Source organism: Sander lucioperca, chromosome 5 (genome assembly GCF_008315115.2).
Source record: "Sander lucioperca isolate FBNREF2018 chromosome 5, SLUC_FBN_1.2, whole genome shotgun sequence".
In the NCBI taxonomy this organism is placed as follows: Eukaryota; Metazoa; Chordata; class Actinopteri; order Perciformes; family Percidae; genus Sander; species Sander lucioperca.
Window position 1 is genome coordinate 32,457,118 of NC_050177.1, and position 17,015 is coordinate 32,474,132.

At 26.8% G+C, this 17,015-nt stretch overlaps 1 protein-coding gene across 1 annotated transcript in view; it reads right to left on the reverse strand.

Annotated features, from left to right (window-relative positions):
• Window positions 1-17,015, reverse strand: part of LOC116038066 (NACHT, LRR and PYD domains-containing protein 3-like) — a 1,733,742-nt gene that overhangs the window by 1,272,020 nt on the left and 444,707 nt on the right. The window lies entirely within an intron of this gene.

Sequence of the window (17,015 nt, forward strand, 5' to 3'; positions counted from 1 at the left end):
CTATGTCTTTTTTACTTTTTTCAACATACTATACTATGACTTTTAAAAACTTTTTTCGACAAACTATACTATGACTTTTTTAACGTTTTTCGACAAACTATACTATGACTTTTTTAACATACTATACTATGACTTTTTTAGTAACTTTTTTCGACAAACTATACTATGACTTTTTTAATAACTTTTTTCGACAACCTATACTATGAATTGTTCTGACATACTATACTATGACTTTTTTAACTTTTTTCAACAAACTATACTATGAATTTTATGACTTTTAATCCATGTTTCACATAGGGGAATTAGCTCAAATGGTAGAGCGCTTGCTTCGCATGCGAGAGGTAGTGGGATCGATGCCCACATTCTCCAGAGGAGGTTTGGCTTTTCCCTGTTTTTGACTTGTTTGTTTCTTGTTGCTTTACAACCGAAATTTCAAATAATCACTTTTTTATGACTTCTTTCGAAATACTATACTATAACTTTTATGACTTTTTTTTGACACTCTATACTATGACTTTTTTCAACAAACTATACTATGAATTTTTTGACATACTATACTATGTCTTTTTTTACTTTTTTCAACATACTATACTATGACTTTTGAAAAACTTTTTTCGACAAACTATACTATGACTTTTTTAACGTTTTTTCGACAAACTATACTATGACTTTTGAAAACTTTTTTCGACAAACTATACTATGACTTTTTTAACATACTATACTATGACTTTTTTAGTAACTTTTTCGACAAACTATACTATGACTTTTTAATAACTTTTTTCGACAACCTATACTATGAATTGTTCTGACATACTATACTATGTCTTTTTATAACTTTTTTCAACAAACTATACTATGAATTTTTTGACAGACTATACTATGACTTTTTAACTTTTTTCAACAAACCATACTATGACTTTTTTTAATAACTTTTTTCAACAAACTATACTATGAATTTTTTGACAGACTATACTATGACTTTTTTAACTTTTTCAACAAACCATACTATGACTTTTTACCATACTATGACTTTTTTTAATAACTTTTTTCAACAAACTATACTATGAATTTTTATGACTTTTAATCCATGCTTCACATAGGGGAATTAGCTCAAATGGTAGAGCGCTTGCTTCGCATGCGAGAGGTAGTGGGATCGATGCCCACATTCTCCAGAGGAGGTTTGGCTTTTCCCTGTTTTTGACTTGTTTGTTTCTTGTTGCATTACAACCGAAATTTCAAATTATCAGTTTTTTTTTGACTTCTTTCGAAATACTAGACTATGACTTTTTATGACTTTTTCTTGACATACTATACTATGACTTTTTTCAACAAACTATACTATGAATTTTTTTGACTTACTATGCTCTGAATTTTTGACTTTTTTGAACATACTATACTAGGACTTTTTTAATAACTTTTTTCGACAAACTATACTATGACTTTTTTTCGACATACTATACTATGACTTTTTAGTAACTTTTTTCGACAAACTATACTATGACTTTTTTAACATACTATACTATGACTTTTTTAGTAACTTTTTTCGACAAACTATACTATGACTTTTTTCGACATACTATACTATGACTTTTTTAATAACTTTTTTCGACATACTATACTATGTCTTTTTTTACTTTTTTCAACATACTATACTATGACTTTTAAAAACTTTTTTCGACAAACTATACTATGACTTTTTTAACGTTTTTCGACAAACTATACTATGACTTTTTTAACATACTATACTATGACTTTTTTAGTAACTTTTTTCGACAAACTATACTATGACTTTTTTAATTACTTTTTTCGACAACCTATACCATGAATTGTTCTGACATACTATACTATGTCTTTTTGTAACTTTTTTCAACAAACTATACTATGAATTTTTTTGACAGACTATACTATGACTTTTTTAACTTTTTTCAACCAACCATACTATGACTTTTTTTAATAACTTTTTTCAACAAACTATACTATGACTTTTTTAACGTTTTTCGACAAACTATACTATGACTTTTTTAACATACTATACTATGACATTTTTAGTAACTTTTTTCGACAAACTATACTATGACATTTTTGGACATACTACACTGTCTTTTTATGACTTTTTTCGACATACTATACTATGACTTTTTTTATAACTTTTTTCAACAAACTATACTATGAATTTTTTTGAAAGACTATACTATGACTTTTTAACTTTTTTCAACAAACCATACTGTGACTTTTTTTTAACTTTTTTCAACAAACTATACTATGAATTTTTATGACTTTTAATCCATGTTTCACATAGGGGAATTAGCTCAAATGGTAGAGCGCTTTCTTCGCATGCGAGAGGTAGTGGAATCGAAGCCCACATTCTCCAGAGGAGGTTTGGCTTTTCCCTGTTTTTGACTTGTTTGTTTCTTGTTGCTTTACAACCGAAATTTCAAATTATCAGTTTTTTTTTACTTCTTTCGAAATACTAGACTATGACTTTTTATGACTTTTTCTTGACATACTATACTATGACTTTTTTCAACAAACTATACTATGAATTTTTTTGACTTACTATGCTCTGAATTTTTTACTTTTTTGAACATACTATACTATGACTTTTTTAATAACTTTTTTCGACAAACTATACTATGACTTTTTTTAACATACTATACTATGACTTTTTTAGTAACTTTTTTCGACAAACTATACTATGACTTTTTTCGACATACTATACTATGACTTTTTTAACTTTTTTCAACAATGCGAGAGGTAGTGGGATCGATGCCCACATTCTCCAGAGGAGGTTTGGCTTTTCCCTGTTTTTGACTTGTTTGTGTCTTGTTGCTTTACAACCGAAATTTCAAATAATCACTTTTTTTATGACTTCTTTCGAAATACTATACTATAACTTTTTATGACTTTTTTTTGACACTCTATACTATGACTTTTTTCAACAAACTATACTATGAATTTTTTTGACATACTATACTGTCTTTTTTTACTTTTTTCAACATACTATACTATGACTTTTAAAAACTTTTTTCGACAAACTATACTATGACTTTTTTTCGACATACTATACTATGACTTTTTTTAAAAGTTTTTTCGACAAACTATACTATGACTTTTTTTTGACACTATACTATGACCTTTTTCAACAAACTATACTATGATTTTTTTTGACATACTATACTCTGTCTTTTTTAAAAACTATTTTCGACAAACTATACTATGACTTTTTATGACTTTTTTTTGACACTCTATACTATGACTTTTTTCAACAAACTATACTATGAATTTTTTTGACATACTATACTATGTCTTTTTTTACTTTTTTCAACATACTATACTATGACTTTTGAAAACTTTTTTCGACAAACTATACTATGACTTTTTTAACGTTTTTTTCGACAAACTATACTATGACTTTTGAAAACTTTTTTCGACAAACTATACTATGACTTTTTTAACATACTATACTATGACTTTTTTAGTAACTTTTTTCGACAAACTATACTATGACTTTTTTAATAACTTTTTTCGACAACCTATACTATGAATTGTTCTGACATACTATACTATGTCTTTTTATAACTTTTTTCAACAAACTATACTATGAATTTTTTGACAGACTATACTATGACTTTTTTAACTTTTTCAACAAACCATACTATGACTTTTTTTAATAACTTTTTTCAACAAACTATACTATGAATTTTTTTGACAGACTATACTATGACTTTTTTAACTTTTTTCAACAAACCATACTATGACTTTTTACCATACTATGACTTTTTTTAATAACTTTTTTCAACAAACTATACTATGAATTTTTATGACTTTTAATCCATGCTTCACATAGGGGAATTAGCTCAAATGGTAGAGCGCTTGCTTCGCATGCGAGAGGTAGTGGGATCGATGCCCACATTCTCCAGAGGAGGTTTGGCTTTTCCCTGTTTTTGACTTGTTTGTTTCTTGTTGCATTACAACCGAAATTTCAAATTATCAGTTTTTTTTTGACTTCTTTCGAAATACTAGACTATGACTTTTTATGACTTTTTCTTGACATACTATACTATGACTTTTTTCAACAAACTATACTATGAATTTTTTTGACTTACTATGCTCTGAATTTTTGACTTTTTTGAACATACTATACTAGGACTTTTTTAATAACTTTTTTCGACAAACTATACTATGACTTTTTTTCGACATACTATACTATGACTTTTTTAGTAACTTTTTTCGACAAACTATACTATGACTTTTTTTAACATACTATACTATGACTTTTTTAGTAACTTTTTTCGACAAACTATACTATGACTTTTTTCGACATACTATACTATGACTTTTAAAAACTTTTTTCGACAAACTATACTATGACTTTTTTAACGTTTTTCGACAAACTATACTATGACTTTTTTAACATACTATACTATGTCTTTTTGTAACTTTTTTCAACAAACTATACTATGAATTTTTTTGACAGACTATACTATGACTTTTTTAACTTTTTTCAACCAACCATACTATGACTTTTTTTAATAACTTTTTTCAACAAACTATACTATGACTTTTTTAACGTTTTTCGACAAACTATACTATGACTTTTTTAACATACTATACTATGACATTTTTAGTAACTTTTTTCGACAAACTATACTATGACATTTTTGGACATACTACACTGTCTTTTTATGACTTTTTTCGACATACTATACTATGACTTTTTTAATAACTTTTTTCGACAAACTATACTATGAATTGTTCTGACATACTATACTATGTTTTTTTATAACTTTTTTCAACAAACTATACTATGAATTTTTTTGAAAGACTATACTATGACTTTTTAACTTTTTTCAACAAACCATACTGTGACTTTTTTTTAACTTTTTTCAACAAACTATACTATGAATTTTTATGACTTTTAATCCATGTTTCACATAGGGGAATTAGCTCAAATGGTAGAGCGCTTTCTTCGCATGCGAGAGGTAGTGGAATCGAAGCCCACATTCTCCAGAGGAGGTTTGGCTTTTCCCTGTTTTTGACTTGTTTGTTTCTTGTTGCTTTACAACCGAAATTTCAAATTATCAGTTTTTTTTTACTTCTTTCGAAATACTAGACTATGACTTTTTATGACTTTTTCTTGACATACTATACTATGACTTTTTTCAACAAACTATACTATGAATTTTTTTGACTTACTATGCTCTGAATTTTTTACTTTTTTGAACATACTATACTATGACTTTTTTAATAACTTTTTTCGACAAACTATACTATGACTTTTTTTAACATACTATACTATGACTTTTTTAGTAACTTTTTTCGACAAACTATACTATGACTTTTTTCGACATACTATACTATGACTTTTTTAACTTTTTTCAACAATGCGAGAGGTAGTGGGATCGATGCCCACATTCTCCAGAGGAGGTTTGGCTTTTCCCTGTTTTTGACTTGTTTGTGTCTTGTTGCTTTACAACCGAAATTTCAAATAATCACTTTTTTTATGACTTCTTTCGAAATACTATACTATAACTTTTTATGACTTTTTTTTGACACTCTATACTATGACTTTTTTCAACAAACTATACTATGAATTTTTTTGACATACTATACTGTCTTTTTTTACTTTTTTCAACATACTATACTATGACTTTTAAAAACTTTTTTCGACAAACTATACTATGACTTTTTTTCGACATACTATACTATGACTTTTTTTAAAAGTTTTTTCGACAAACTATACTATGACTTTTTTTTGACACTCTATACTATGACCTTTTTCAACAAACTATACTATGATTTTTTTTGACATACTATACTCTGTCTTTTTTAAAAACTATTTTCGACAAACTATACTATGACTTTTTTAACATACTATACTATGACTTTTTATGACTTTTTTCGGCAAACTATACTATGACTTTTTTTAATAACTTTTTTCAACAAACTATACTATGACTTTTTTAATAACTTTTTCAACAAACTATACTATGACTTTTTTTAATAACTTTCTTAGGCAAACTATACTATGACTTTTTTAATAACTTTTTTCAACAAACTATACTATGAATTTTTATGACTTTTAATCCGTCTTACCTATAGGGGAATTAGCTCAAATGGTAGAGCGCTTGCTTAGCATGTAAGAGGTAGTGGAATCGATGCCCACATTCTCCAGAGGGCCTTAGGATTTTCCCTGTTCTTGTGTTTGTTTCTTGTTGCTTTACAACCGAAATTTCAAATTATCACTTTTTTATGACTTCTTTCGAAATACTATACTATGACTTTTAATGACTTTTTTTGACACTCTATACTATGACTTTTTTCAACAAACTATACTATGAATTTTTTTGACATACTATACTATGTCTTTTTATGACTTTTTTCAACATACTATACTATGACTTTTTTAAAAACTTTTTTCGACAAATTATACTATGACTTTTTTAACGTTTTTCGACAAACATACTATGACTTTTTTAACGTACTATACTATGACTTTTTTAGTAACTTTTTTCGACAAACTATACTATGACTTTTTTGACATACTACACTGTCTTTTTATGACTTTTTTTCGACAAACTATACTATGAATTGTTCTGACATACTATACTATGTCTTTTTATAACTTTTTTCAACAACCTGTACTATGATTTTTTTGACTTTTTTGAACAGACTATACTGACTTTTTTTAAAAGTTTTTTCGACAGACTACACTATGACTTTTTTAAATTTTTTCAACAAACTATACTATGACTTTTTAATAACTTTTTTCAACAAACTATACTATGAATATTTATGACTTTTAATCCATGTTACCTATAGGGGAATTAGCTCAAATATTAGAGTGCTTGCTTAGCATGTAAGAGGTAGTGGGATCGATTCCCACATTCTCCAGAGGACCTTAGGATCTTCCCTGTTTTTGACTTGTGTTTGTTTCTTGTTGCTTTACAACCGAAATTTCAAATTATCACTTTTTATGACTTCTTTCGAATACTATACTATGACTTTTTATAACTTTTTTGACACTCTATACTATGACTTTTTCAACAAACTATACTATGATTTTTTTGACATACTATACTATGTTTTTTATGACTTTTTTCAACATACTATACTATGACTTTTTTAAAAACTTTTTTCGACAAACTATACTATGACTTTTTTAACTTTTTTCAACAAACTATACTGACTTTTTTAACATACTATACTATGACTTTTTTAATAACTTTTTTTCGACAAACTATACTATGAATTTTTATGACATACTATACTATGTCTTTTTATAACTTTTAGTAGTAAAGTCATAGTATAGTATGTCGAAAAAAGTTATAAAAAGACATAGTATAGTATGTCATAAAAATGTCATAGTATAGTTTGTCGAAAAAAGTTACTAAAAAAGTCATAGTATAGTTTGTCGAAAAAAGTTTTTAAAAAAGTCATAGTATAGTATGTTTAAAAAAGTCATAAAAAGACATAGTATAGTATGTCAAAAAAAATCATAGTATAGTTTGTTGAAAAAAGTCATAGTATAGAGTGTCAAAAAAAAGTCATAAAAAGTTATAGTATAGTATTTCGAAAGAAGTCATAAAAAAAGTGATTATTTGAAATTTCGGTTGTAAAGCAACAAGAAACAAACAAGTCAAAAACAGGGAAAAGCCAAACCTCCTCTGGAGAATGTGGGCATCGATCCCACTACCTCTCGCATGCGAAGCAAGCGCTCTACCATTTGAGCTAATTCCCCTATGTGAAGCATGGATTAAAAGTCATAAAAATTCATAGTATAGTTTGTTGAAAAAAGTTATTAAAAAAAGTCATAGTATGGTTTGTTGAAAAAAGTTAAAAAAGTCATAGTATAGTATGTCAGAACAATTCATAGTATAGGTTGTCGAAAAAAGTTATTAAAAAAGTCATAGTATAGTTTGTCGAAAAAAGTTTTTAAAAGTCATAGTATAGTATGTTGAAAAAAGTAAAAAAAGACATAGTATAGTATGTCAAAAAAATTCATAGTATAGTTTGTTGAAAAAAGTCATAGTATAGAGTGTCAAAAAAAAGTCATGAAAAGTTATAGTATAGTATTTCGAAAGAAGTCATAAAAAAAGTGATTATTTGAAATTTCGGTTGTAAAGCAACAAGAAACAAACAAGTCAAAAACAGGAAAGATCCTAAGGCACTCTGGAGAACGTGGGAATCGATCCCACTACCTCTTACATGTTAAACAAGCGCTCTACCATTTGAGCTAATTCCCCTATAGCTAAGATGGATTAAAAGTCATAAAAATTCATAGTATAGTTTGTTGAAAAAAGTTATTAAAAAAAGTCATAGTATAGTTTGCCGATAAAAGTTATTAAAAAAAGTCACAGTATAGTTTGCCGAAAAAAGTCATAGTATAGTTTGTCGAAAAAAGTTATTAAAAAATTCATAATATAGTTTGTTGAAAAAAGTCAAAGTATAGTATGTCAAGAAAAAGTCATAAAAAGTCATAGTCTAGTATTTCGAAAGAAGTAAAAAAAAAACTGATAATTTGAAATTTCGGTTGTAAAGCAACAAGAAAAAAACAAGTCAAAAACAGGGAAAACCCGAACCTCCTCTGGAGAATGTGGGCGTCGATGCCAATACCTCTCGCATGCGAAGCAAGCGCTCTACCATTTGAGCTAATTCCCCTACATGAAACATGGATTAAAAGTCATAAAAATTCATAGTATAGTTTGTTGAAAAAAGTTATTAAAAAAAAGTCATAGTATGGTTTGTTGAAAAAAGTTAAAAAAGTCATAGTATAGTCTTTCAAAAAAATTCATAGTATAGTTTGTTGAAAAAAGTTATAAAAAGACATAGTATAGTATGTCAGAACAATTCATAGTATAGTTTGTCGAAAAAATTATTAAAAGTCATAGTATAGTATGTCGAAAAAAGTCATAAAAAGACAGTGTAGTATGTCGAAAAAAGTCATTATAGTTTGACGAAAAAAGTTACTAAAAAAAGTCATAGTATAGTATGTTAAAAAAGTCATAGTATAGTTTGTCGAAAAACGTTAAAAAAGTCATAGTATAGTTTGTCGAAAAAAGTTTAAAAAAAGTCTTAGTATAGTATGTTGAAAAAAGTCATAAAAAGACATAGTATAGTATGTCAAAAAAATTCATAGTATAGTTTGTTGAAAAAAGTCATAGTATAGTTTGCCGAAAAAAGTTATTAAAAAAAGTCATAGTATAGTTTGTTGAAAAAAGTTATTAAAAAAAGTCATAGTATAGTTTGCCGAAAAAAGTCATAAAAAGTCATAGTATAGTATGTCGAAAAAATTCATAGTATAGTTTGTTGAAAAAAGTTATAAAAAAACATAGTATAGTATGTCAAAAAAAATTCATAGTATAGTTTGGTGAAAAAAGTCATAGTATAGAGTGTCAAAAGAAAGTCATAAAAAGTCATAGTATAGTATTTCGAAAGAAGTCATAAAAAGTCTTAGTATAGTATGTTGAAAAAAGTCATAAAAAGACATAGTATAGTATGTCAAAAAAAATCATAGTATAGTTTGTTGATAAAAGTCATAGTATAGTCTGTCAAAAAAAGTTTTTAACAAAATCATAGTATAGTCTGTCCAAAAAAGTCATAAAAAGTCATAGTATATTATTTCGAAAGAAGTCATAAAAAAGTGATAATTTGAAATTACAGTTGTAAAGCAACAAGAAACAAACACAAGTCAAAAACAGGGAAAATCCTAATGTCCTCTGGAAAATCTGGGTGTCAATCCCACTACCTCTCGCATGCTAAGCAAGCGCTCTACCATTTGAGCTAATTCCCCTATGGTGACATGGGATAAAAGTCATGAAAATTCATAGTATAGTTTGGTGAAAAAAGTTATTAAAAAAAGCCATAGTATAGTTTGCCGAAAAAATTCATAGTATAGTTTGTCGAAAAAAGTTATAAAAATACCGTATAGTATGTCGAAAAATGTCATAGTATAGTTTGTCGAAAAAAGTTACTAAAAAAGTCATAGTATAGTATGTTAAAAAAGTCAGTATAGTTTGTCGAAAAAAGTTAAAAAAGTCATAGTATAGTTTGTCGAAAAACGTTTTTAAAAAAGTCATAGTATAGTATGTTGAAAAAAGTCATAAAAAGACATAGTATAGTATGTCAAAAAAAATCATAGTATAGTTTGTTGAAAAAAGTCATAGTATAGAGTGTCAAAAAAAGTCATAAAAAGTCATAGTATAGTATTTAAAAAGAAGTCATAAAAAAAAGTGATAATTTGAAATTTCGGTTGTAAAGCAACAAGAAACAAACACAAGTCAAAAACATGGAAGATCCTAAGGAGAATGTGGGAATCGATCCCACTACCTCTTACATGCTAAGCAAGCACTCTAATATTTGAGCTAATTCCCCTATAGGTAACAGGGATTAAAAGTCATAAAAATTCATAGTATAGTTTGTTGAAAAAAGTTATTAAAAAAGTCATAGTATAGTTTGCCGAAAAAAGTTATTAAAAAAAGTCATAGTATAGTTTGTTGAAAAAAGTTATTAAAAAAAGTCATAGTATAGTTTGACGAAAAAAGTTTTTAAAAAAGTCATAGTATAGTATGTTGAAAAAAGTCATAAAAAGACATAGTATAGTATGTCAAAAAAAATCATAGTATAGTTTGTTGAAAAAAGTCATAGTATAGTTTGTCAAAAAAAAGTCATAGTATAGTTTGTAGAAAAAACTTTAAAAAAAAGTCATAGTATAGTATGTCGAAAAAAAGTCATAGTATAGTTTGTCGAAAAAAGTTATTAAAAAAGTCATAATATAGTATGTTCAAAAAAGTCAAAAATTCAGAGCATAGTAAGTCAAAAAAAGTCATAGTACAGTTTGTTTAAAAAAGTCATAGTATAGTATGTCAAGAAAAAGTCATAAAAAGTCATATTAGTATTTCAAAAGAAGTCAAAAAAAACTGATAATTTGAAATTTCGGTTGTAAAGCAACAAGAAACAAACAAGTCAAAAACAGGGAAAATCCAAACCTCCGTTGGAGAATGCGGGCGTCGATCCCACTACCTCTCGCATGCAAAGCAAATGCTCTACCATTTGAGCTAATTCCCCTATGTGAAACATGGATTAAAAGTCATAAAAATTCATAGTATAGTTTGTTGAAAAAAGTTATTAAAAAAAGTCATAGTATGCTGTGTTGAAAAAAGTTAAAAAAGTCATAGTATAGTCTGTCAAAAAAATTCATAGTATAGTTTGTTGAAAAAAGTTTTAAAAAGACATAGTATAGTATGTCGAAAAAAGTCATAGTATAGTTTGTCGATAAAAGTTACTGAAAAAGTCATAGTATAGTATGTCATAAAAAGTCATAGTATAGTTTGTTGAAAAAAGTTATTAAAAAAAGTCATAGTATAGATTGTTGAAAAAAGTTATTAAAAAAAGTCATAGTATAGTATGTCGAAAAAAGTCATAGTATAGTTTGTCGAAAAACGTTAAAAAAGTCATAGTATAGTTTGTCGAAAAAAGTTTTTAAAAAAGTCATAGTATAGTATGTTGAAAAAAGTCATAAAAAGACAGTATAGTATGTCAAAAAAAGTCATAGTATAGTTTGCTGAAAAAAGTTATTAAAAAAAGTCATAGTATAGTTTGTTGAAAAAAGTTATTAAAAAAAGTCATAGTATAGTTTGCCGAAAAAAGTCATAAAAAGTCAAGGTATAGTATGTTAAAAAAGTCATAGTATACTTTGACGAAAAAAGTTAAAAAAGTCATAGTATAGTTTGTCGAAAATAGTTTTTAAAAAAGTCATAGTATAGTAATGTTGAAAAAAGTCATAAAAAGACATAGTATAGTATGTCAAAAAAAATCATAGTATAGTTTGTTGAAAAAAGTCATAGTATAGAATGTCAAAAAAAAGTCATAGTATAGTTTGTCGAAAAAACTTTTAAAAAAAGTCATAGTATAGTTTGTCAAGAAAAAGTCATAAAAAGTCATATTAGTATTTCAAAAGAAGTCAAAAAAAAACTGATAATTTGAAATTTCGGTTGTAAAGCAACAAGAAACAAACAAGTCAAAAACAGGGAAAATCCAAACCTCCGTTGGAGAATGCGGGCGTCGATCCCACTACCTCTCGCATGCAAAGCAAGCGCTCTACCATTTGAGCTAATTCCCCTATGTGAAACATGGATTAAAAGTCATAAAAATTCATAGTATAGTTTGTTGAAAAAAGTTATTAAAAAAGGTCATAGTATGCTGTGTTGAAAAAAGTTAAAAAAGTCATAGTATAGTCTGTCAAAAAAATTCATAGTATAGTTTGTTGAAAAAAGTTTTAAAAAGACATAGTATAGTATGTCGAAAAAAGTCATAGTATAGTTTGTCGATAAAAGTTACTGAAAAAGTCATAGTATAGTATGTCATAAAAAGTCATAGTATAGTTTGTCGAAAAAAGTTATTAAAAAAAGTCATAGTATAGATTGTTGAAAAAAGTTATTAAAAAAAGTCATAGTATAGTATGTCGAAAAAAGTCATAGTATAGTTTGTCGAAAAACGTTAAAAAAGTCATAGTATAGTTTGTCGAAAAAAGTTTTTAAAAAAGTCATAGTATAGTATGTTGAAAAAAGTCATAAAAAGACATAGTATAGTATGTCAAAAAAAGTCATAGTATAGTTTGCTGAAAAAAGTTATTAAAAAAAGTCATAGTATAGTTTGTTGAAAAAAGTTATTAAAAAAAGTCATAGTATAGTTTGCCGAAAAAAGTCATAAAAAGTCAAGGTATAGTATGTTAAAAAAGTCATAGTATACTTTGACGAAAAAAGTTAAAAAAGTCATAGTATAGTTTGTCGAAAATAGTTTTTAAAAAAGTCATAGTATAGTAATGTTGAAAAAAGTCATAAAAACACATAGTATAGTATGTCAAAAAAATCATAGTATAGTTTGTTGAAAAAAGTCATAGTATAGAATGTCAAAAAAAAGTCATAGTATAGTTTGTCGAAAAAACTTTTAAAAAAATTCATAGTATAGTTTGTCAAGAAAAAGTCATAAAAAGTCATAGTCTAGTATTTCGAAAGAAGTCAAAAAAAAAACTGATAATTTGAAATTTCGGTTGTAATGCAACAAGAAACAAACAAGTCAAAAACAGGGAAAAGCCAAACCTCATCTGGAGAATGTGGGCATCGATCCCACTACCTCTCGCATGCGAAGCAAGCGCTCTACCATTTGAGCTAATTCCCCTATGTGAAACATGGATTAAAAGTCATAAAAATTCATAGTATAGTTTGTTGAAAAAAGTTATTAAAAAAAGTCATAGTATGCTGTGTTGAAAAAAGTTAAAAAAGTCATAGTATAGTCTGTCAAAAAAATTCATAGTATAGTTTGTTGAAAAAAGTTATAAAAAGACATAGTATAGTATGTCGAAAAAAGTCATAGTATAGTTTGTCGATAAAAGTTACTGAAAAAGTCATAGTATAGATTGTTGAAAAAAGTTATTAAAAAAAGTCATAGTATAGTATGTCGAAAAAAGTCATAGTATAGTTTGTCGAAAAACGTTAAAAAAGTCATAGTATACTTTGACGAAAAAAGTTAAAAAAGTCATAGTATAGTTTGTCGAAAATAGTTTTTAAAAAAGTCATAGTATAGTAATGTTGAAAAAAGTCATAAAAAGACATAGTATAGTATGTCAAAAAAAATCATAGTATAGTTTGTTGAAAAAAGTCATAGTATAGAATGTCAAAAAAAAGTCATAGTATAGTTTGTCGAAAAAACTTTTAAAAAAATTCATAGTATAGTTTGTCAAGAAAAAGTCATAAAAAGTCATAGTCTAGTATTTCGAAAGAAGTCAAAAAAAAAACTGATAATTTGAAATTTCGGTTGTAATGCAACAAGAAACAAACAAGTCAAAAACAGGGAAAAGCCAAACCTCCTCTGGAGAATGTGGGCATCGATCCCACTACCTCTCGCATGCGAAGCAAGCGCTCTACCATTTGAGCTAATTCCCCTATGTGAAACATGGATTAAAAGTCATAAAAATTCATAGTATAGTTTGTTGAAAAAAGTTAAAAAGTCATAGTATAGTCTTTCAAAAAAATTCATAGTATAGTTTGTTGAAAAAAGTTATAAAAAGATATAGTATAGTATGTCAGAACAATTCATAGTATAGTTTGTCGAAAAAAGTTATTAAAAAAGTCATAGTATAGTATGTCGAAAAAAGTCATAAAAAGACAGTGTAGTATGTCCAAAAAAGTCATAGTATAGTTTGTCGAAAAAAGTTACTAAAAATGTCATAGTATAGTATGTTAAAAAAGTCATAGTATAGGTTGTCGAAAAACGTTAAAAAAGTCATAGTATAGTTTGTCGAAAAAAGTTTTTAAAAAAGTCATAGTATAGTATGTTGAAAAAAATCATAAAAAGACATAGTATAGTAATTCAACAAAATTCATAGTATAGTTTGTTGAAAAAAGTCATTGTATTGAGTGTCAAAAAAAAGTCATAAAAAGTCAAAGTATAGTATTTCGAAAGTCATAGTATAGTTTGCCGAAAAAAGTTATTAAAAAAAGTCATAGTATAGTTTGTTGAAAAAAGTTATTAAAAAAAGTCATAGTATAGTTTGTTGAAAAAAGTTACTAAAAAAGTCATAGTATAGTATGTCGAAAAAAAGTCATAGTATAGTTTGTCGAAAAAAGTTATTAAAAAAGTCATAGTATAGTATGTTCAAAAAAGTCAAAAATTCAGAGCATAGTAAGTCAAAAAAAATCATAGTATAGTTTGTTGAAAAAAGTCATAGTATAGAATGTCAAAAAAAAGTCATAGTATAGTTTGTCGAAAAAACTTTTAAAAAAATTCATAGTATAGTTTGTCAAGAAAAAGTCATAAAAAGTCATAGTCTAGTATTTCGAAAGAAGTCAAAAAAAAAACTGATAATTTGAAATTTCGGTTGTAATGCAACAAGAAACAAACAAGTCAAAAACAGGGAAAAGCCAAACCTCATCTGGAGAATGTGGGCATCGATCCCACTACCTCTCGCATGCGAAGCAAGCGCTCTACCATTTGAGCTAATTCCCCTATGTGAAACATGGATTAAAAGTCATAAAAATTCATAGTATAGTTTGTTGAAAAAAGTTATTAAAAAAAGTCATAGTATGCTGTGTTGAAAAAAGTTAAAAAAGTCATAGTATAGTCTGTCAAAAAAATTCATAGTATAGTTTGTTGAAAAAAGTTATAAAAAGACATAGTATAGTATGTCGAAAAAAGTCATAGTATAGTTTGTCGATAAAAGTTACTGAAAAAGTCATAGTATAGATTGTTGAAAAAAGTTATTAAAAAAAGTCATAGTATAGTATGTCGAAAAAAGTCATAGTATAGTTTGTCGAAAAACGTTAAAAAAGTCATAGTATACTTTGACGAAAAAAGTTAAAAAAGTCATAGTATAGTTTGTCGAAAATAGTTTTTAAAAAAGTCATAGTATAGTAATGTTGAAAAAAGTCATAAAAAGACATAGTATAGTATGTCAAAAAAAATCATAGTATAGTTTGTTGAAAAAAGTCATAGTATAGAATGTCAAAAAAAAGTCATAGTATAGTTTGTCGAAAAAACTTTTAAAAAAATTCATAGTATAGTTTGTCAAGAAAAAGTCATAAAAAGTCATAGTCTAGTATTTCGAAAGAAGTCAAAAAAAAAACTGATAATTTGAAATTTCGGTTGTAATGCAACAAGAAACAAACAAGTCAAAAACAGGGAAAAGCCAAACCTCCTCTGGAGAATGTGGGCATCGATCCCACTACCTCTCGCATGCGAAGCAAGCGCTCTACCATTTGAGCTAATTCCCCTATGTGAAACATGGATTAAAAGTCATAAAAATTCATAGTATAGTTTGTTGAAAAAAGTTAAAAAGTCATAGTATAGTCTTTCAAAAAAATTCATAGTATAGTTTGTTGAAAAAAGTTATAAAAAGATATAGTATAGTATGTCAGAACAATTCATAGTATAGTTTGTCGAAAAAAGTTATTAAAAAAGTCATAGTATAGTATGTCGAAAAAAGTCATAAAAAGACAGTGTAGTATGTCCAAAAAAGTCATAGTATAGTTTGTCGAAAAAAGTTACTAAAAATGTCATAGTATAGTATGTTAAAAAAGTCATAGTATAGGTTGTCGAAAAACGTTAAAAAAGTCATAGTATAGTTTGTCGAAAAAAGTTTTTAAAAAAGTCATAGTATAGTATGTTGAAAAAAATCATAAAAAGACATAGTATAGTAATTCAACAAAATTCATAGTATAGTTTGTTGAAAAAAGTCATTGTATTGAGTGTCAAAAAAAAGTCATAAAAAGTCAAAGTATAGTATTTCGAAAGTCATAGTATAGTTTGCCGAAAAAAGTTATTAAAAAAAGTCATAGTATAGTTTGTTGAAAAAAGTTATTAAAAAAAGTCATAGTATAGTTTGTTGAAAAAAGTTACTAAAAAAGTCATAGTATAGTATGTCGAAAAAAAGTCATAGTATAGTTTGTCGAAAAAAGTTATTAAAAAAGTCATAGTATAGTATGTTCAAAAAAGTCAAAAATTCAGAGCATAGTAAGTCAAAAAAATTCATAATATAGTTTGTTGAAAAAAAGTCATAGTATAGTATGTCAAGAAAAAGTCATAAAAAGTCATAGTCTAGTATTTCGAAAGAAGTCAAAAAAAAAACTGATAATTTGAAATTTCGGTTGTAATGCAACAAGAAACAAACAAGTCAAAAACAGGGAAAAGCCAAACCTCCTCTGGAGAACGTGGGCATCGATCACTCTACCTCTCCCATGCGAAGCAAGCGCTCTACCATTTGAGCTAATTCCCCTATGTGAAACATGGATTAAAAGTCATAAAAATTCAGAGTATAGTTTGTTGAAAAAAGTTATTAAAAAAAGTCATAGTATGGTTTGTTGAAAAAAGTTAAAAAAGTCATAGTATAGTCTGTCAAAAAAATTCATAGTATAGTTTGTTGAAAAAAGTTATAAAAAGACATAGTATAGTATGTCAGAACAATTCATAGTATAGTTTGTCGAAAAAAGTCACAAAAAGTCATAGTATAGTATGTTAAA